The 7,865-nt window shown below is 35.8% G+C and overlaps 2 long non-coding RNA genes across 3 annotated transcripts; one reads left to right on the top strand and one right to left on the bottom strand.

Annotated features, from left to right (window-relative positions):
* Nucleotides 1–1,155: 1,155 nt before the first annotated feature.
* Nucleotides 1,156–4,058, bottom strand: LOC115773737 (uncharacterized). Of its 2 annotated transcripts, XR_004019119.1 has the most exons (6): nt 3,930–4,058; nt 3,210–3,341; nt 2,713–2,859; nt 2,303–2,431; nt 2,080–2,198; nt 1,156–1,898 (listed from the first exon to the last, which is right to left on the bottom strand). It is a non-coding gene; the product is annotated as an uncharacterized LOC115773737 (long non-coding RNA). The 2 variants fall into 2 exon arrangements; XR_004019118.1 differs by having other exon boundaries at nt 2,080–2,431.
* A 160-nt stretch (nt 4,059–4,218) lies between these two features.
* LOC115773747 (uncharacterized) lies at nt 4,219–7,109 on the top strand. Its single transcript, XR_004019120.1, has 5 exons — nt 4,219–4,924; nt 5,036–5,180; nt 5,648–5,800; nt 6,121–6,335; nt 6,757–7,109. It is a non-coding gene; the product is annotated as an uncharacterized LOC115773747 (long non-coding RNA).
* The last annotated feature ends 756 nt before the right edge of the window (nt 7,110–7,865 follow it).

A 7,865-nucleotide genomic window follows, 5' to 3' on the forward strand; every position in this document is an offset into this window, starting at 1 on the left:
TTGACTACCCTCAAAAAGGCCATCAATCGAGAATACTGTGGGATAATTTCTTTACGGGGGGGGGGTATACTTTTTTTTTTTTTAATATACCATTTGTTATGTGCTTTACATACCATTTTCTGATGTTTTCATAATTATTTTTTAATGTTTTACACTACTTTTGATATGTTTTACATGCTATTTTTTAATGGGTTTTATACTGCTTTTGATGACTTTAAATCAAGAGATTTTCAGTAGTAATTATAAGCATACTTTGGATTACTGAAATTATTTTTCAATTAAGCTAGTACTGATTTGAATGGACTACTGATTATTAACCTAATTGACTACTGATTTAATCTGGTTTTGGTTACACTGTTTGACTTATTTTTATTAGAAATACAATATATTTATTATTTTTTGAAAACTGTTGATTTAAATTTATAACTGTCTTTATTTATACTGTTTTTGCCTTTTTTTCATTTAAAAGTGTTGTTTGATTGATTTATATTTACTTCTGAAAAGTTTATGTTATCATTCAATTGTAGTCATCAAAAGAAGTTATGTTAATTGTGTCTCACTCTGGGGTTGATTGCCTGGCAGACCTGTGTGCAGCCTGTGCAGGTCATAAATCAAAAGCTTGTGACACTTTGGATTGGCTTCGCTTTTTCCTCTTTATCATTTTTCGTGCTTTTTACTGAACCCTTAGCAAAAAGAAGTTTATTTAAGTGTACTATGAGTATACTTATTTTTTACTAAACCTGAGAAAGTATACTTGAAGGTCACTTTTTATAAACTATATTTTATATATTTAAGAATAGTATAATGAAGTATACTTGGCTTATACTGAAAAGTATAAACAAAAGTCTAAGACTAAGTACATTAATACTAAGACTTACACTTATACTTTAATACTAAAACTTGGACTTATACTTTAGTATACTTTTTACATCTTTCTGCCACAAAGTACTAATACTTACTATATCTTGCTCCAAGTGCATAATAAGGTCAAGTCATTGACTCATGCTTAACATTTAATTTATATATTGATAATATAATGCTGGAGTTTAAAACTTTACAGTATATAGTATGTGTGCTCAATTGCATTATTTTTATGTACCTTAAAAATCATACACAAAAACAGAAAACCTTTGACTTGACTTTATTGATCAAGCGAGTCCCTTTCATAAGGGTTTGGCAATGGTGTTATGTACATAGCATCAGCTGTTTCAACAAGAACACATTTTGTTTTGATCATGTCAGGCCAGACAGCATTAACAGTTTCAGCTTTTTTCACAACATGTACGAAAGTACTTTGTACACTGATGTGTGAATCTTTACATATTTAATAAGTATAACTGATTTAATAAGTACCTCAACTAAAACACAACATAGTTTGCCACATGAACAAAAAGCAGGGATTTGATGTGAACATGTTTGTTTAAAAATAACCAAGTCAGTAATTAAACAAAATGTACCATCTTTCAAGCATGCAGCACTATTGTGTCTCTTCTTTAGTCTGTCATAGTTTTGACTGTGATACACAAGTCCATGTACCAAAAAACGGTTCTAAGACCAAAAGCAGTTGCTTAGATTTCCACAATGGCAAGCCTAAATGACATTTTTATACTTGTTTGCACCGGGGGGTGACCAAAACCTCTGACATTTTCATTTAGCATTTCACAATTTTCTGTTTTCCTTTTACTAAAGTAAAGTTCTTCAACAAAAGACTGAATTGAATGTGAGGGTGGAATCAAACCTGGAAACATTAGATTGAACAGTTTCAGTAAATGAGTAAGTGCTTTGCCTGTTAAGTTGTTATGCAGCACATAGGACATCAGCATCAATAAACTTTCTCCCTTTGAAACAGGTGCACCAGGATATAGGGGCTTGTCACCATCTGTGTGGTCTTCAATGCCCTATGGATATAGGAAAAAAAGATAGAAAAAGCATGTATAAATTAGAACAAGTAACAGTTAACACATACAGTGTGTATTATCATCATTATTATTATGTAGTACTGTCTCCAAATGTTCCAATTGTATGTAATGTGCGAATAGTAACTACTAACAATGTGTTATTGAACCACTGTCTACATACCACTGGAAATTCAGGTTCATTTCCTCTTGCACTCCCCTCCATCACGTTTTCGTCATCAGCATGGTTTTCAGCTTCATCAATGGCAGCACCAATCAAGTCCTCTTCAGGATGTGGCAGAGCTTCATCATTTTACAAGTTGACAAGGGAAAAAGATAACTTGAAGTAATTAATTAAAAGATTAAAGGAAGCGTATATAAACTAACCCATAGAATGGTGCATTCACCTCTGAGACGTCCACATCCAACTGGCTTGTGGTTGGTTTCTCAGTGTCGAGCTCATCGTCTTCATTTTCACTGCTGGAAGTGTTACTCCAGTGGTCTTCTGTGTCAGTGTGGTTATCTATATTATCATTCTACATGTGAACAAAGGAAAGAGAATAAAAAAATGTAACTTTTGCTTTTTGTTAGCAATGTTGTCATTTGTCTACACTTTAGTTCAGCTAGAGGATAGCTCAAAATGCACATAAGTGTGGTATGAATGTGCCCAACCATTACAGCAAACCTCTAACTAAATGTATTGGAAAATGTGTGCACTGTTGACACTTCCGTGAGAGTGTCACTGAAGGCCCTCTGAAGCATATTACTATGCTAACAAACTTGGCCTAGTGTATTCCCCCACCCTACCCCAATGTACCTCTTGAATGTCCATATCCAACAGGCTGTCCGTGGAAGAGCTCTCACTATCAAGTTCATCTTCACTGCTGGAATTGAGTTCTTCCTCTCCACTGGTCGAAGTGTAAGTCATGTGACCATCTGTGTTGATGTCATCATGACTGATATTCTACAGTTTAACAACAGAAAGACAATGAACAACTGAATGAATTAACTCCCTTTATGTCAAGTCCAATCATCAAATCATAAACAGAGTAAGTGTAAACTTTAATATTCTGACAACTTCAGTGCTTTCCACCTCAACTGCTTATTGTGTCATGGGAGAAAAATAAGTCAGTGATGTGGCATATGACAGGTGCTTATGATAATGTACCTAGTTGGGGAGCTGAAAGCACAATTTAGGAAAGATTCTTAAACTTTAATCAAGCAGGATATGAAGATTACCCAGATACATGGGGGAATGTATACTGGCAACACAACAATTCCACTTAGACTGAAACTGTGCTTTTGCATATTTACCTGTTGAAGGGCAGAATCCAAAAGCCTAGGTGTGGAAGAGCTCCTACTGTTGACATCATCTGTAACTTCTCTATGGGAAGCAGTGGGCTGACTAATGTGATCTCGTGAGTTGTCCCGTAGTTCTGCCCTATCCTGAAAAGGTGGGGTGTTCAAAAATAAATGTAAATTATTACTCAGGTCCTTTCATTCCCTTTGGGTATACTGAGTGCATTTAAGATCATCCCAACATATTTTGGGAAGTTGCCTCCGCATGAGACTGTACATAATGCATGGGTATCAATTGTCTTTGAAATTAAAACCAGATTCAACTTTCCCTATTATGCCAACTTCATTGAAAAGAAATCTCACCTGCATTGTAAGCAGCTAGCTGCTAGCTGTGTTCAGATCTTACACATCAAACATTAAAACATAACAGTTTTAATAGACTCCTTGCATATAAACATTTTTACTACGGCTCACTTACTTCCGGTTACATTGGCTGCGTAACAATCACTGTAAAAGACAACTCACACAAACTTGCATTCGGACATTAGCTTACAAGTCTGTCACTCATAGTCAAACAAAAACGCTACCTTTAACGGTAGCAGCCATGTAATCTTTCATTTAAGATTACAAGCTGCTAACATTCCAACGTGACTAATGCGGCTAATGTAGCCTAACTGGAAACATCTGAGCAGTACAGAATTTTATGTGTGAGCAAATTCATTATCTGTTACTTACTTTTACTTTCCATCTGTACTTGGTAGTCCTTGGAATCTCTGCTGTGTAATCCTCTAAATATCTTTGATAAGGTCCACACTGTTTAGCAACGTTAGCTCTAAAGAGCTAGCTCAGCTTCTTCCAGGTAGTATCACCACAGAAATTTCTGGTACGGCACTTCTGGCCATGGTCCCGCCCCTACCTGGCAGCCAATGGGAGCCTCCCAATTTTAAATTAGCGCTCACGCGCCAATTCAAGGTCTCCCTTGCAAAAAAAATAAATAAATAACGGTCTCAACCAGTATCAACAAGGAAAGGAGAAGGAGGAGAAGACATATCCTAGCTAAAATTGAATTTCCAGCATTAGATACCACAATGCCATTTGCCATTTATTATTTCAAGGACAAGACTGTGGAAGTTGGGAAGATTTTATGGATGAGTACTGACGACCAGCAACAATGTCCAAAACTAATCACTCAGTGCCCTGATCTAGAAGAAGAAGACGGATGGATGGAGATAAAGTGGGACATAAAAAGCAGAAAAAAGTCAGCTCCAGCCTTTTTCCCAGCAAAGGTTTTGATGGTTGGTGGTAAGTTGTTAATTGTATTGCTTCTCAGTTAGCTTCATAGCTTCATCTATACCCTATATGAAAAAGCTAAAGGGGTGTTCACATTGGCAGTTTTTTAATTACAGAAAATAAATACCTTGGTATGACACCAGTTGATTCTAAGTGACATTTCTTTATCATTTCTGGTGTGCATAAAACTTAACTCCATAGTTATATGATTTTTGTTTTGAGTTACACATTTTTGAATCTAGGTATGATCCATCAGTGGTGCAGCTGACTCTGTAAATGCAAGTAAATCATCATTACCATGGATGTTATTATATTTGCCTGTTATAAACATATAAAACTGAATTATAATTTTAACAGAAGAGAAAGAAGTCATCGTGTGCTGAAAAAGAGTGATGATAGAAGAGCTGAAGAAGCAGCTGGCAAACAAAATATCTTCAGAGGTAAAATATTTGACTATTGTGGTATTTTGAGGTGAAGCAATAATTATGGTGTGGATTTTCTGCCTGACCCTAATTCTGGCTGATTCTTTGATTTCACGTGTTTTGGTGTAGTCAACTAACTCAAATGAGGAGTCATCAGATGAGGAGCAGCTGCCCAGAAACTGGAGTGGAGCACAGAAGAAAGTGAAAGAGCTTCAGAGAGAAATCGAGAGCCTGAAAGCAGACTATGGGAAAGAGATACTAGATGCTATGAGAGGTATTTTCTCTTTATCAATTCAAGTAGCCTAAAGCAAATTATAAAACAACAGCTTTTAACGACTGAATATGTGCCTATACTGATTCCTGATGTCAAACACTGTGGGTGTGCAGGTCAGGTATAATGAACTAAACTTAATAACACAATAAAGTGAAATTTTCTTATACTCCCATACTGAAGCATTGAAATCTGAAAAAAGAGACTCACAAATCACACAGACAAACAATTGCTGGCAGGGAGAGCTGGGATCTGCTGCCAAGTGTGGAAAAAGGTCCACACCTGGCTTCAACCTGACATTTATAGGTTTTGGCTAATTCAGTCTCCTCCTGCTTCCTGTTTCTGCCTAATCAGTGCCACTTCCAATCACGGTCTTCATAACAAAAATGACTAATTTAATGTTTTAAAATGGTCTCAAAACACAGTAATGACACAAAGCTTTTGTTGCCTTGTTTTCATTCCCTTTACAGAGCTTCCAGCAGTAGTGACAACGCTGAAAGAGATCTTAGAAAAAAATCACTGTTCAGATCTCAACTCCTGCTTCCACCTGGTCAACACCCACACCAGACCAACAAGTTTGACCACCCGCCTCTCCTCAAGTGTTGTCTGACCCTCATAATATGGTAAATACCTCAAATGCATTGATAGGTTATGTGTTTATCCATGTGGGGAAATGTTTGCTATACAATTTCCCTCTACACCTTGTGACTATACACATAATTTAAAAAGAAGCATATTAATCAACTTTGTGCTGGATGTATACAAATAATGATTGATTTGGAAATGCTATGATGATGCCCCCCAAATTTCTCATGTTATGGAGTTAGTCTATAGATTATAGGCCAATGCATATTCACTGCACTGATAAATGAATAGATTTACAAAGAAATTTTATATAATTGTTTCATCATTATTTGGTGAGTAATAGTCAAATGTTTTGCAGGTGCCTCTATACGCCAGGTTGTGATGTAAAAGTCCCAAGACTAAAGCTGAAGTCTCTGTGAACTGCAAGTTCAGCATTGTACATTGGGGATCTTGCGGTGTTCATCTATGGTAGACACGCTGTCCAACTCAAGTTTGACCCGGAGGCAGTCGGGGCCCACAAAGATGTGGAATCAAAACCACAACTGGATAACACCAAGCTTGATGCTATATTTGGTGAGTGCATTTAATTTAAGGCAAAACTGGAATAATAGGAAGAGATAGTTATAATCAGACACTCACTCACACTATCAGTACTACAAATAAAATAAAATAAAAACAATACATACTAATGCTTCTATATGATGGTAAACAATCGAGGCTTTTCAGTTGTCGTAAATTACAGAGGATTTACACGTGATGTCACTGCCAGCACGCTGTCCATTGTTTTGCCACTCAGTTACACTCTGCCTTATTCAGTCTGACTGGCGTGTGATGTGTGTGCAATCCCTTTATAACAGTTTTTGCTGATTGCATTTAAGTTCAGAAATGTACCTGATAAACCATCCTCCCTGCCATGACATGTGTTAATTGTGGACAGTGAATAAGAATAACACTGAGGTAATGGTTTGTTCTGTATGTGTTTTTTCACTCACAGACCATGCCCAGGTGAAATCTCCTGACACCCACCATGCAAGATGTGAGACGAATCATAAGAAAGAAATGCAACAACATAAGCTACGCCAACAAGTAGATGAAAAGAAGTCATAAAAGTACAGATTTTGTTTCTGTCTTTTTTATTTTTGGTTCCAAAGGTGCGCTTTTCTTTTACCTTTTTTGACAAGGAAGGACTTTATTTCTCAGTTGAAGATGCTATGTTTACATTTTTACAAGCATATGCACAAGTTTTGCTTTACCACTTTTTACAAATAAGGACTTGATCTTGGCGAGACCATTATGCTCACATTTTTACATGCAAATGTGCACTTTTTCCTTTCATTTTCTCCAGTAAGGTAGAACTTGATTTCATAGGTCTTTGTTTTGAAATGTTTGAAATCTTTGAAAATATATAAAACTTGTTTTCAACATTCTGTCTTGTGATTTTGTAAATGCATCACACTTTCATAAACTTTAAGAATACTTTAAGGAGTATATTTCCAGTATATAAATAGTAAGCTACAAGTAATGTGCCAAGCAAACTTAAAGTATAACAAATAAGCTAGTGAAATAACCAACATTTATAACAGTATACTTAAAGTATACAATAAAAATAGGGACTCAAAGTATATAACTAGTACAATGGCAGTATATCGATAAGTGTACTTGTGGTATACTTTAAGCATATGAGAGGGATATACCAAGTACATTGATAGTATATAGATGAGTGTACTTGTTGTATACTTTTGCAAACTTAAAATGAACTTTAAAGTATACTTTCATAAACTTGAAATGTTCCAATTTAGTCCGAAAAAGTATTAAATTGGTATACTTTCTAGTACACTTAAAGTACATGGTCTATAGTATACTTGCTATACTTATACTTATACTTAAGTATACTTCATAAAATGAACTTAAGTATACTACTTTTTGCTAAGGGAACCCATTGTTCAGTAAACCAACTGGCAACGATTCTGCTCTGTTTTTGTCGATTTCTCCTCAAACTGTCGATTCTAATTGGAATTTAAAATCCTGGGAAGATAGCTTATCGGACTGAAAAGGGAGGATTACTCCCATCAAATTTTTGACCCAACATGCCAACTTGCTCAG

This window comes from Archocentrus centrarchus, chromosome 23 (genome assembly GCF_007364275.1).
Source record: "Archocentrus centrarchus isolate MPI-CPG fArcCen1 chromosome 23, fArcCen1, whole genome shotgun sequence".
Taxonomy (NCBI): domain Eukaryota; kingdom Metazoa; phylum Chordata; class Actinopteri; order Cichliformes; family Cichlidae; genus Archocentrus; species Archocentrus centrarchus.